Below are 13,206 nucleotides of genomic sequence, written 5' to 3' on the forward strand. Positions count from 1 at the left end.
ATTTCATGGTAATACAGAAATCGCGGTCATGAAAAGGAGAGTGACTACCAGTGTATAATATGCACTGAGTTTAATAAAACTCAAATGCTATAGTATACATTAATGATCCAGGAAGTCACCTCTTCTGCTACATCCATCATCTACCCAAGAAAATGAAGTCTTTGACAGCATTATGGAATTACTTCTGATCTTGTCAGTAATTTTCAGTTTATAATTAATATAATAAAAATCTGCATGAAAACTGTGCACACTAAGGCTTGTGACTTTTTTTACAGTCATATTAACAGAAAATTACTGTACACTCCATAAATCGTTCACAGATAAGGCCCTCTTCAACATATACTAAACATGTAAATCCATGGAATAAAGCTCCTGGAATGGTGGATTTCAGGTGGCATTATATTAAAACATCCAATTAAATGAAATATTCAACCAAAATGTATGTTTCATTAATGCAAAGCTAATGAGTGCATTTGATTATTTTTGTAAATAAGCAAGCATTAAAAGGTTTGCTGGAAATATGTAGCATGTTACAAAGGACAAGGGTAGAATGTGTACTTAAGTTCCTTCACATTTGTACTGCATTTACAACTTTATTTCTATTCATTATGTTTGAACAATTCCACATTTTCTCTTTTCCATGTTGTAACATCACAATTTCTGATTAGATATCATGGTGTAATATTAATCTTCAATTCCCTGTTCTTAGTTTATTCTGCAGTTACAATAATAATGAATGTTTCCATGATTGACCTTTAGTAAATAATTTGTGGCAATTCAGTTTTTATTACCAAAGTAAAAATTAGAACAAATAATTAGCAATTCATACAGGAGTTGCAGCTTATATCCAATCCCTTTCTCATAGATAACATTGAAATCATATTTTTAGTAAAGACCCAGGAATAAGGCGTAAAGATAAAGCAACATCTAGCTTCTAAATTATTGAGCAAATTATCAATGTAACGTGTCTACTTTGAATCAAACATTAACTAAAACATCTACTTTAGCCAAAGAGAATATGAGCAAATACTGCTCAGTTTTATGCACATATGTGCTATTTAGTAAAAATGGTACTGCCATTTTTTTTTAACTGCAACATTTAAAGTACTGATTAGAATTTATTGGAAATGTCAGTAACTTAAATAATAGATTAAATTTATAAAGAAAGTAATGACGACTATTAATATTTTGTTAATAACAAGTCAATGCTTGGTTTAACCTTAAAAGGAAACCACTAAAATCTTTTGTTAAATGCAAACTTTCTAAAATACTGCATTTAAGTTAATGCTTCCCCATTTGGGTCCTGATTAAAATAGGGATGTGATATAAGAGATAAGTTGGTGATATAAGTTGCTAAATTTCAGTTAGTTTGTGTTAATTCAGAATTCTGATCTGCTTTATAATATTTTTTTCTTTTTTATTATCTGTGCTGTATTTCCACGGGAAAATGTGGATAAAAATGGCCATCATCGTATATGGGCTCACAATGAAAACAAAACTATAAAATGTGTAGATTATAATGCATAACAATTATCCAAGAATAAAAATTCATTATATAACATTTTGTGCTAAATGCTTATGTATGTACTAAGGTTGAAAGAAACTATTTAATCAGTAATGGGCTTCAATTAACTCACTGAAGTCAAATCATTTGTCCCAATAATGAGGCTCAGGTGTACATCTAACTTTAGCTATTTATTGCTGTACAATGATGAGATTGAGAATGAAATCACCTCTGCCTTGATAAATACTAACGGTTTCACAGATATTTCTTCACGTTTTGACATTGGGTTGTGAGCGATGGAAGGTTTAGTCTGAATTATTTTTAGTCTGAAAAAAAATCTTCATAAATACAGAAACGCAAATGGAGATATCGAGAGCCAAAGACACATCTGTAAATAATAGAAAAAGCACAAGAACTGATCAAGGGGAATTTACATCGAATGTGTATGATACTGAACCATTGTGGTGCAGTTATCATTGCTTTAATATTGAGAGCATTTCTTTAGAGCATTTTATCTGGGGGAAAAAAAATACAAATCTACTTTTAACAGTGTTTTTTTACATGCAGTTATATCGTTAACTTCACAGAGCCAAACATTAAATCGATACCCTGAAGAAAATGAATAAAATACATGGTAGAAAGTAATTCACCATGTTGTATTTTAGACACCCAAATTGCCAATGATCAAAGCCTGAAAGTAACAGAGAAGTAAGAAATAACCACTATGGATTTATGATTACTGAAGATCAATATCAGTTTTTGATCAGTAAATTACTGATACAATCAGTGGTGTATTTCCCTTTCCATAATACATATAAATTATAGGATGTGACATTTATCTTATTTGTACATTGCATTGTGTGAATTTTATTTTATATGTATTAACTTAACTTATTAATTCAATCTAAAATGAATTTCTAGTTAACTGATAATAAAATGTAAACTGCTATCCCCAGAAAGAATAATCTACTTCCATAAAGTAATAATGGGGACGAAAGATCTGGCAACTCCAAGACATTTATTAAGCGTATATCACTTTTCAAAGACCAAAATATTGTTCTTCTATGTTCTGATGTGACCCGGGAATTTTTTGAAAAAATTCTAAAATTACTATCTGAAGTTCTGATAAAGACACACTCTCATCATCGACACCTCGGGCAAGGCCATCTAATAGGGACAAATTGCCAATGACTGCCCAAGCAACTACCACAGACTGCTGATTTGTGGATTGATACTGATGTTTAATGATCCCCTTGGGTGGATCAATAGTAATAATCCTCTTTTCTGCCTTTCTTTCTTATTGGCACTACAGACTAGGGTTTCGGTGGGAGCTCTGTAGCAATTGCAAGCTTATAGGGGCAGCAAAGCAAGCGTTCTACAAGTTAAAACACCAGGTAGAGAACAAACAGCATCTCACTGCTTTACAGATGCAAAGTTTTATTTTACTCGACATGACTTGTATAAAAGCGGATGAATGTCTGGGATGAAATCCATGAAAAACAAAGGTTAATGTGCTTTTTCTTTCCTTCAATATTTCTGAATTACAGCATTGTTCAATAGTAGGCCATGTGCTTCAATGAAAATTTGATTTAAAAATTAAAAAGTAGAATAATTTCTAATAAAAGAGCAGTTGATTCAACATTTAAATTAAATTCTGTGAAGTATTAATAAACTTGCAATTGCAAAACTTGGCTGATAGGTCACATCATCAGCACTCTGAATGCAAACACAACTCAGTTTAAGTCATCCCTGATTTGACTTCAGCTTTGTTAAATGTAAAGCTATATATTTCCCTGTATTGATAAATAAAAATAACAAGTAATAATAAGTAGATATATTTGTGCACCATATTTTTAACCAGGCATCTTTTGTTCACAAATTCTGCTGTGGATTCAATAAATTTAGGCAATAAATGTCTGATTGTCAAGCTGTGCTTCATGTTTAATGATCATAAAATTCCATGCAAATAAAATCAGGTTAAAAAATGAAGCTGCAGTGAAAACAAATAAAACTGAAAAGCACTATCATTTTTTCAAAAAAATCATCCCGAATAAAGAATGCATTCTGACAGCCCCTGGCACTAATCAACCTTGTACAGTAAATCAGAAGTCCTTGCCTGCTTACTTGCATAAGCGATCACATTCAATTCATTACATCATTATGTCATATCCATACTAATCTCTGCCCTCACACCTCCGTGGCTTTGACATGCAAATGAGCTAGAAAAGCACACATTAAAAAACACTGCAATCATGTCATGATTCTGAGCTTGAAGCCCTTCTCTGCACACAGGGCTGGTGATCAGAAGAAACAACAGCAATCTGTTGAGGATCAGACGCTGAGGCAAGGAGGAGGGGAGGTGGATACACACATACACGTGTCACAAACGCAGCCTGTGTGCCTGCTTTGCATATTCACATGATTTCCATGCTCATCTGCTTTGGCAGTCAAGTACAAGTTTTTTAAAGTCTCGCACTACGAGGCCATAAATAAAACGAGGAAAAGGATAGAACTGCCTTACCTCAGCTTGTTTGCCTTGTGCTCTTGCCTTGGAATTCCCTGTGGCTGCTTTGAATTTTGAGCTCCATCCTTCAAGGTTTTGCTATCCCCTCCTCTCTCTGAGTTGTGACTGGTATATAAAAAAATAAAAAGACAACTACATGTTAAGCCAGCAGGCAAGACATCATGAAGCCTTGGATAGGGGGAGGGAAGAGAGGAGGGGTGGGTCACAGTTAAACGCTTTACAAAGGAAAACCTGAAGGCTTTCGTAACTTGTAAGAGTCACTTTTCCAGACGTTGCTCTAAGGAGTTGGTGGTTAGGGGCTAGAACCACATTGCAGGCATGTGCCTGGGATTAAAAGCAGTGCAAATGTCTTCCATATATTCAAACTCGGATTTGCTTCGTGTAAAAATAACTCAGTAATAGTCTAGGACACAAATTCGGATGAAATTGTCATTCGAAAAGGTCCAGTCTGGACTGATTGAACACTTTATAAGAGAAACATAATTTTAATCACATGTCTGCTGACTCTTTTCTGGGTAACTGAATTTGATGAAAACATTCATGACAGAGGGTGCAGCTACATCAGAACACACCAGCCCCAGAAAATAAATGCAACCTCACATTTTATCGAGAATAAATGCTGCTTAAATGATAAAACATAATTCTGAACCGAATTATGGAAGAGCCAATTAAATTACACAACCGTTTTTTAAAAGAGGGCAACCATATTGAAAGCAAGTCACATTTTTTTTTTTAAACTCGTCAATTTAAGAAAACATAAACGAGCCACAGAAAACTTGTTTTGAAAAAAAAACACAAAGTTCTTAAAAGGTTTTAAATCTCATCCAAATGTCTGATGGGGTGGGGGAGAAGTAAGGAATAATGATAACTGATGCCCTTTATTTCCTTCCATGTTGTTGTACTTCTTTTATCTCCCGTGCCCAGAACAGGATCACATGGTCCTGCAGATATAGAGCAAGGGGGAGGAGGCTGGTGGAGAAAGAGAAAAGAAAACAGACACACTCGTCCACGCACCCATACACGCAGATACACATGCACAAAGAGAGAAAAAAAGACAACATTTGCATGCTGGACTGATCTGACAGAATCTTCAGCTTGCTTTTGCCTGGTTTTAGCCTGAAGATGCATGACCCTGCTGTGGCGTGCAGCAGCCGTGGAGGTGACCCCATGCTAACCAGCCTGTTAGAACTAATAAGGTACACCCATAAACGACACCACTGACATTACAGACTCCTGCAGAATTTGTCTATTTATGCACTAGTGGGATCTAAATTTGCTGCTTCTCGCTGTATTATGTATCGTTACACTTCCAAGATAATTTTTGGTTTTTTCAGACACTTGCAATACGCTTCTGTCGGATAATTATCAACAGCATCAAATAGGGAGATTGCAAATGGCTGGCTGTAATGGAGGACAGTCCAGAGATGTGCGGAGATAATTTTATTTCTACTAATTTCAACACAAATGGCTTCAGAACAGCAATTTCTCCACTGACAGCACGTCAGCAACCATTTATATTACATATTATTTTCCCCTCACTCCCCTCGCTCTGCTGAAATCCTCCATTTTGTGATCACTTGTGATCATCGCAGCTTCCTATTTGCATGCTACGAGATGGTGGCAAGCAGGGGGAAGAAAAAGACAGTATGTAGAGTGAATGTCAAAGCCCACTTCTGGCATTTGCTCATTTAAATTCAATCATGCAACCTTGCAGGAGCTGAAAAATAGATGGCCTGCATTATGAATTTCTGATCAGCCGACTGATAGGTTATGGGAGAGGACAGTAATCCTATTGAACAGCCTTTTTCCAAGCTGGGGAGTAAGACAGCTGCCCTTCTGAGATTGTTTTTTTTTTCTTTACCCTCCTATTATTTTAGCATTTCCGCCCCCCCCCCCCATATTCTGCTGAATGTGACATGTATTAGAACCGCTCACATTTGCATCTGGAGCTTCATTTGATGTACTAACATTAATCATGAACCATTTTAAAATGGACTACATGGTCTTTATTTGTTTACACTTTAAAAGCCTCAATATATTTCAAACTCGACAATTCTTCATGGTCTTATTGTTAAACTAAGTACTCATAAATGCTAATAAATGATTGAAGATTCAGATCATTTGAATCATAATAATTTTTAAATAAGACAACAAGACAAAAGTTCATTAAAAATATAACATGAAAATGAAATATGCGATCAAACATATGTTCTCAAAAGTATAATAATAATTGGAGTATGTGGAAGAAACGGAAAAGACTACCAGCTCATAATTTTCATTTATTTGATATGTAACACAGTGATACAAGTCTACTCTTAAATCTTAGTGCTAAGCTTAGCCTATTCAGTGTGTCTTACTTATATTCAGCTATTAGACAAAGGATTAAGGCATCTCTATAAATCCTAAAACACACAAATAAAGTAGATTAAAATTCAAAAAGCTATAAAGCCATTAATGGAAAACAGAAATATTTCAATCAAATTATCTTTTTTTTATCACTAGGAACAAAGTAAAATGCATTAAATTAAAAATAAATGATAGTCATGGCTTAGTATATCTTTAATATAAATAATGAAATCAGTCTCCATGCAGTTGCCTTTTGTTCACATTACACTTTATAACGGCATACCTTCGGGATTTTTCATTTTAAAATATCTGAATTTTTTTTTTTAAAGTATTATTAAAACTGCTTTCAACTCTGTGGAAAATTCCATGTCATGCGAACAAAATCTGATCAGGCCAATAATTATTTGTGCTATTTGCAGGATGTAAATGGAAGAAGCGTTAAAAGATGTGTACAACCACTGCATTCCTGCTTTAGGCTTGGCGCCACAGCAAATGGATGTTTGAATCAGCTGGAATAACCATAATATTCCCTTCCCCAACGCAAGTGCAGAGAGCGGGCGAATCATCCGCCCTAGCCATGTGACCTCTCCTTGCACCGTCTGGTCAAGTGGAAATGTAACTTCTGGACAACAGCAAGTTTACGGCATCCTCTGCTTCAAAGTTAAATAGGGTAGCAAAATATATCTGAACCATCTTCTGTCCTCTCAGAGACCAGAAATAATATGGTCTCCTAATACATTTTATGGCTTTACGGACTATAATTTAATGCAGTAACGGGAGAAAAAAAATATCATAACAATGAATAACATACAGTGAATAAGGACATATAAAGCATGCTGGTTCCTTCTGGTAGTTTAATCATGACCTGTTCGTTCTTTTCCTGTGGCAATTTCCAACCCTAACTAGGAGGGAATGTGCTGCTTGGCAAAAGGCCGCTGCGTGCCCTGTAGTTTATTGTCCTAGTGGCCTTTAATTTGTGTATAAGAATAGACAGTGAATAATGGCAGGCTACTTGGTCAGAGAAGGCATCACTAGCAAGCATTATTCCGTCGTCACCTGACATTTCGACTTGCACACTTCCGGCAGGGGTCCCGTCTGGATACCAGCAAATGATGGTAATTTTTCACTCCTTAACAGAGAATTGCTGAGCCAATTGCAGTACCCTCCCGCTGCCTCTATTGAGATCATTCTCTCTGGGCAAGTTTGACAATGGATTTTTAAAAACTTCATCTTTCCACTATTATTGGAACGAAGAAGGAAAGCGGGAAAGGCCATCAGCATTTCTCAGGACATTTAGCTGTCCGCTCCCTTTAACCTTACATCCTATATTCCGAGGCAAACAAGAAACTAACTGTAAATGCAGCGCCTAAGTTCTGCACCTGCATGCTCAGTTCATTACCATAAGCTAAAAAGTATGGCATAGACTGGGATCAAATAGAAGGAATACCACTGCTGCTATCCAGATGGAGATGGTTTACATTTGACATAAGGTCAATGGTTTCTAAAACAGAAAAACTCTTGCTTGTAACATTCCTGCTAACTCCACTATTTCATTCAGAACAAAGGGAATCCATTATGCATAAAAAACATTGCCACAGTACATTAAATTCTCTTAGAATATTGAACTCAAGGCACTGCAACACCAGATTTAACAGGTCAGCCTGCAGAAAGATTTTGCTGAACAAAACTCGATGCACCGAGCCTCCGTCAGCAGCGTGCACTCCAGCACTACAGCCATGTTTGCACTTCATATTTCCACATTTAAATGCTGCTCAAATCGGCAGCGGACAAGATATAAAGAACTTTCACAGATCGGCCCAGTGCACAAATGAAGTCATTTTGTCTCAGCTCAGCTGAGATTTTAAGCGGTCGAGGGATGTGAGGTGTTAACACTCAGGCCATCGTTACACTTGCGGGCACGGCACCAAGCTTTACACCAGGAGACTACTTGATAGCATGCATCTTTCTTAACAAGATGCAAAATAAGAAACACATTTGCCTGTTATTAAACCCCACTCATAAGTGGTTGCAGGGCTCCTTTTTTTGCTAAATATCGGGAGGACCCAGGGGGATTGGTGTATGGTAACTGGAGATGAATTTCAGACAGGGAGCCTTTTAAACCTGCAGTGAAGGAATCTGAAGCATCAGACCATGAACATCAGTTTTAAATGCTTTTTCCTTGCCAAAGGAGTAAACACTTAGTAAAAGAGGGGGAAAAATGAGAGCGCTGACATGGATTGGATAAATACACTGGATGGATTGAGGACATTATGCACTGTTTCAAATCTGGCTGTGCATTAAAGGCTAACACTTCTTTTAAGATGGCACACAAGTCCACTTTATGCAATATGGAAAAGATTAAGGATATTAATTCATCTACCACCTAATCAATTATAGGTTATGTACTAGACTTCTGTTCCTACACAGTATTCATCATCAAATTTACACTGGCCTGTCTGTGTTGTTCCACAGAATTCTAATACACTGGCACATAAGGTCCACAATGGTAATATGATATATTTAAAAAGCTTTCTTACGCTGCTCAAGCTTGCAAGCAGTCCATCTTACATTGGTACTCCTTAAGCACCTTTCCTTTGACATGGTTGATTACTGAAGCACTTTGGAACCACTTTAGAATCTTTGCGCCAATTAAGTAAAACAAAACTATGGATAGCCAGCAATCTACATGGTAATTTAACGCATTTCTCACCAATTTCCTAAAATTCACTAACTGGGCATAAATCTAGAGTGTATTGCAATAGCAACACGAGCAATTTATTCATTCCAGGTGTGTGGCTGTTTTATTTATGGCACAGCATCTTTTCTGTCTGGACTTTCAACATGAGAACTTCTACTTTGTAGCCAGCTGCAGACGATTGCTGTGAACAGCAACACTGTGAATTAGAAAACCTTCACTACGACAGTGCAATCAGTTTCCTTTAACCTGCATCCTGCGTCCTGCCTCAGTTTCCAAGGCACATCACTGTTATCTTTCTCTGCCTCTGAAAAAATGGTTTCCAGTGGAAACAAAATGCAGCACAGTGACATACAATTTATTTTGTATAAACAGCAACAAAAACTTACGCTTATATGTTTAATCACCTGAACCATGGTTTACCTGTGGCATAGCACACCGAGTAGACCAGTGAAAGTACATTAGAGCTGGCATCACTATGACTAAGCCTGTACAAATAATCATAGCCAATTATCACCGATATACCTGCACACTATTTAGGTACTGAGCAAGCTAACAGCATGTTTTAACAAGGCTAATTATTAGGACGTTTTAACTTTCAGCGCTCCAAATTCCCTCTTTACCAGATACTTCCCGTTTCACTAAATGTGTTGCTGAGCGTACGGCCAAAGCAGTATTCAATACGTTGACTCTTTGTGGCTATTTTCTTCTATGACAATCCATTTGCGTAGGGGTCTCCCGATAAAATATTAAATTTCTTGGGCCATTTTGCTATTTGCTTTAAATGATTCTTTTTCAGTGGTTCTCTGAATATGAAGGAACTTTAAACCAGTGATTAAGATAATTACCATACAATGCATATTTATCGTGATCCTACATACTTTTATCAACAATTTAGGTTACCTTGAAAATCCATAGACACTAAAATGCCTTTTTAAAGTGATTTTGCTCCTGTCTGGTTGACACATTTACCATAGTAATCAGATGGAATAATCATTTCTGGCTAACACCTTAACTGCAAGATGAAGCCTAAAATTCCTATTTTCATGCATAAATATTCCACATTAGCACACAAAGCCAATAATGCCACGCAGTGTACAGTTGAGCCACTATGCATTCTGAATTTCACATACATTTGTCTTATAAGCAGAGAGTAGTTATGTTGTTTCCATCAATGTGCCTCAAAATAATAGCTAATGCATAACTACTCTTAATGGTAAGTATAAAATATAAAAGACTGTTGAAATATATGATAATGAGATTTGGCCGTATTCTCTAAAATACTAGCTACTAAAAGACAGCAGTAAAATCATTAAATCACAATATGTATGATATGAAGTTTAAACTGAAAGATACAAACAAAAATTATAGTCATTACATTAGCCAGGGAGAACAGCACTAATGCTTTTTTAATGCAATATTTAAATTACTCCTGGCTAATGCAGGGTATTCTGTTCATTTCTATTCCTGCCAAGGGTTCAAGGTGGGGAGGGGGTGGGGGTGGAAATTAAAGTAAATTCTTTATAATCAAGGTACAACTGCCCTAAGCTGCAAGTAGCACTCATCTAAATAGCCTCTGCCCCTATTATGCCTCTCTTTTATTCTCTGGACTATTGAATTAAATATACAAAAACTCCATCATACAGCAATATAATTTCTGTGTCTGGATGGGGAAGGATTCTGGGTAATTGGTTGGTTGCAGTTCACTCATTGTTCACAGCTGACATCGAGAGATTCATAGAGCGTCGAGAGAGATTTTCCCCTTTGCGCTTATTTCACCCTCGGAGAAAAGTCATTTGTCTGATTTATTTATGATGCAATGAAGGTATGCTGAATGGATCAGGATAACCTAACACTGGTCAAACTCTCTGTCAGTAAAGATAAAGCACACGTATACTCCAATGGGCACACTGTTTTTTAACTATCCCCATACCTCAAACTGCATGGCCCTTGTGTTATTGTTTTGTGTGCAAGTTTCACCTTATAAAACATAAGCCAAATGGATTTGTGCAGTCCTGTACATTCCGGTTGTGTGGCGTTGCATTTGTTTAAATTATAAATGTGAGCAGTAGATATTCAATTCCATCCTTTTTTGTCAGATTTATAATTTTGCACACCAGTCAGCAAGTGTAGATTATTAAAGTAATTACTGCCCTTTTTCTGCGCTGCCCCAAATAGCCTTTAACACTCCAGGTTAACTGCTTTCCGTTATAATGCAAACATTATTTTCATAGTCTATCAGGCGCAGTTCCCAAAGCATGAGAAGGAGTGATTATTTGTAGGCAAGACTAGCCCCTGCAGGCAAAATCTGCCATTGCAATCACAGAGACATCAAGTGCTTTGATATTCTGTTTTTGTAGGAAAAGTCTACAGAGAGGAGTGGGGGAGGAGGTATTGTTTATCAAAGCAAATGCTTCATAAACTAATTTCATTTTCAGCAAAAGAATATACTGCATCCTGTAAAACTAGTGGAATTTAAAATAGCCCATGCGATGAATGACAAAAAGAAGCTATAATGCAGCTTTCATCAAAGTCTCAATTCACTCTCCTAATTGAATAAGTTGCTGTCCCACTTGACAAAGGATCAAAATTACATTTCCTTACCACTGTTCGATTGAGGGGGGGAAAAAATTGTTTTGGATCTTATGTCACCCGACAAAATAATGTAATCAATAAAAATATCGAACAAACGCCTGGACAGCGCTTGTTTTACAAAACGAGGAAATGGAAGTGATGTTTTGCCTTTATTTAATTGCCAGGACTTATTCCCTTCTCATAGCTAATTCTTGTCCCTTGAAATGCTGTGGATATAACCAGAAGCAATTCATGAAATCTTGCTCTGTCAGTATAGCACAGCAACCATGGCTATTTTTGCAGGGCACATTTCATTTCAGCTGCAGCGGAAAATCATTTACAAAAATAACAAAATGATTGCTCTGTGAATATATGCAGCCTTATTTCCAGAGCAGAGCAATACAGCATTACACAACTTGTTATTTTCAACCCTAAATGATCATTGCAAGGCATTGACAGATCTGCATGTCATCTGCATCAGGGCAACATTGCAAAAAGGAAAACACTGTTTCGAAAATAAAATAAATCCACAACAAAAAAAATGCAAGCATGCTTATTAAAAAATACATCTCAGCAACATTTTAGCAGTTTGAACATTTAAGTCTACTGTGGCTTTCCTCAATACATTTTTGTCACTTATAAGATATATGTATTATGTTCAGTTCCACGCACCAGGTTATAGGAAAGATGGTGTCAAGCTGAAAATGTACAGAGAAGATTTATGAGGATGTTGCCAGGACTGGAGGGTCTGCACTATCGGGAGAGGTTGAGTAGGCTGGGACTCTATTCCTTGGAGCGCAGGAGGATGAGGGGTGATCTTATAGAGGTGTATAAAATCATGAGAGGAATAGATCGGGTAAATGCTCAGAGTCTCTTGCCCACAGTAGATGAATCGAGGACCAGAGGACAAAGGTTTAAGGTGAAGTGGAAAAGATTTAATAGGAATCTGAGGGGCAACTTTTTCACATAAAGGGTGGTGGGTGTATGGAACAAGCTACCAGAGGAGGTAATTGTGGCTGGGACTGTACCAACGTTTAAGAAACAGTTAGACAGGTACATGGATAGGACGGGTTTGGAAGGATTATGGACATAGCGCAGGTATCGGGGACTAGTGTAGCTGGGTCGATGTGAGCAGGTTGGGCCAAAGGGCCTGTTTCCACGATGTATCACTATGACTCTATGACTATCCAAACACTTAAAAGTTTAATGCATTTATTGCTCTTTGCAGGCACACAAATCTGGAAGAGAAAATATAAATGTTACATTTTGTAACTCTTTATACCAAACTAGTCGTCTCTTTACTTCAAGAAGATGTATGATCTAAGGAGTTGGTTCCTATGCATTTCTATACTTGTCCAATAAACACAATCATGCACACAATTTGCTATAATTAAGAAGTACTAGAGGTCTTTATTGATGGGGAATCAACTCCTTGAGATGCCATTAGGTGTGTTTTGCATACTTGAATCATTCATCTCAGGACAGGAGTGCTGAAGCAGTTAGTGCTGCTGACTCATAGTATCCGAACTCTGGGTTCAATCCTGGAGTTTGCTTGTTCTTAGT

At 36.8% G+C, this 13,206-nt stretch overlaps 1 long non-coding RNA gene across 7 annotated transcripts in view; it reads right to left on the minus strand.

Moving 5' to 3' along the window:
• Window positions 1-4,295, minus strand: part of LOC116982496 — a 171,291-nt gene extending 166,996 nt beyond the window's left edge. For 4 of the 7 annotated variants that reach the window (XR_004414471.1, XR_004414470.1, XR_004414469.1 and 1 more), the window contains exon 1: window positions 4,026-4,295. This is a non-coding gene — a long non-coding RNA (uncharacterized LOC116982496). The remainder of the gene's footprint in view (window positions 1-4,025) is intronic. The other 3 variants (XR_004414467.1, XR_004414472.1, XR_004414466.1) reach the window with 3 other exon arrangements.
• Between the last annotated feature and the right edge of the window lie 8,911 nt (window positions 4,296-13,206).

This window comes from Amblyraja radiata, chromosome 17 (genome assembly GCF_010909765.2).
Source record: "Amblyraja radiata isolate CabotCenter1 chromosome 17, sAmbRad1.1.pri, whole genome shotgun sequence".
Classification (NCBI taxonomy): domain Eukaryota; kingdom Metazoa; phylum Chordata; class Chondrichthyes; order Rajiformes; family Rajidae; genus Amblyraja; species Amblyraja radiata.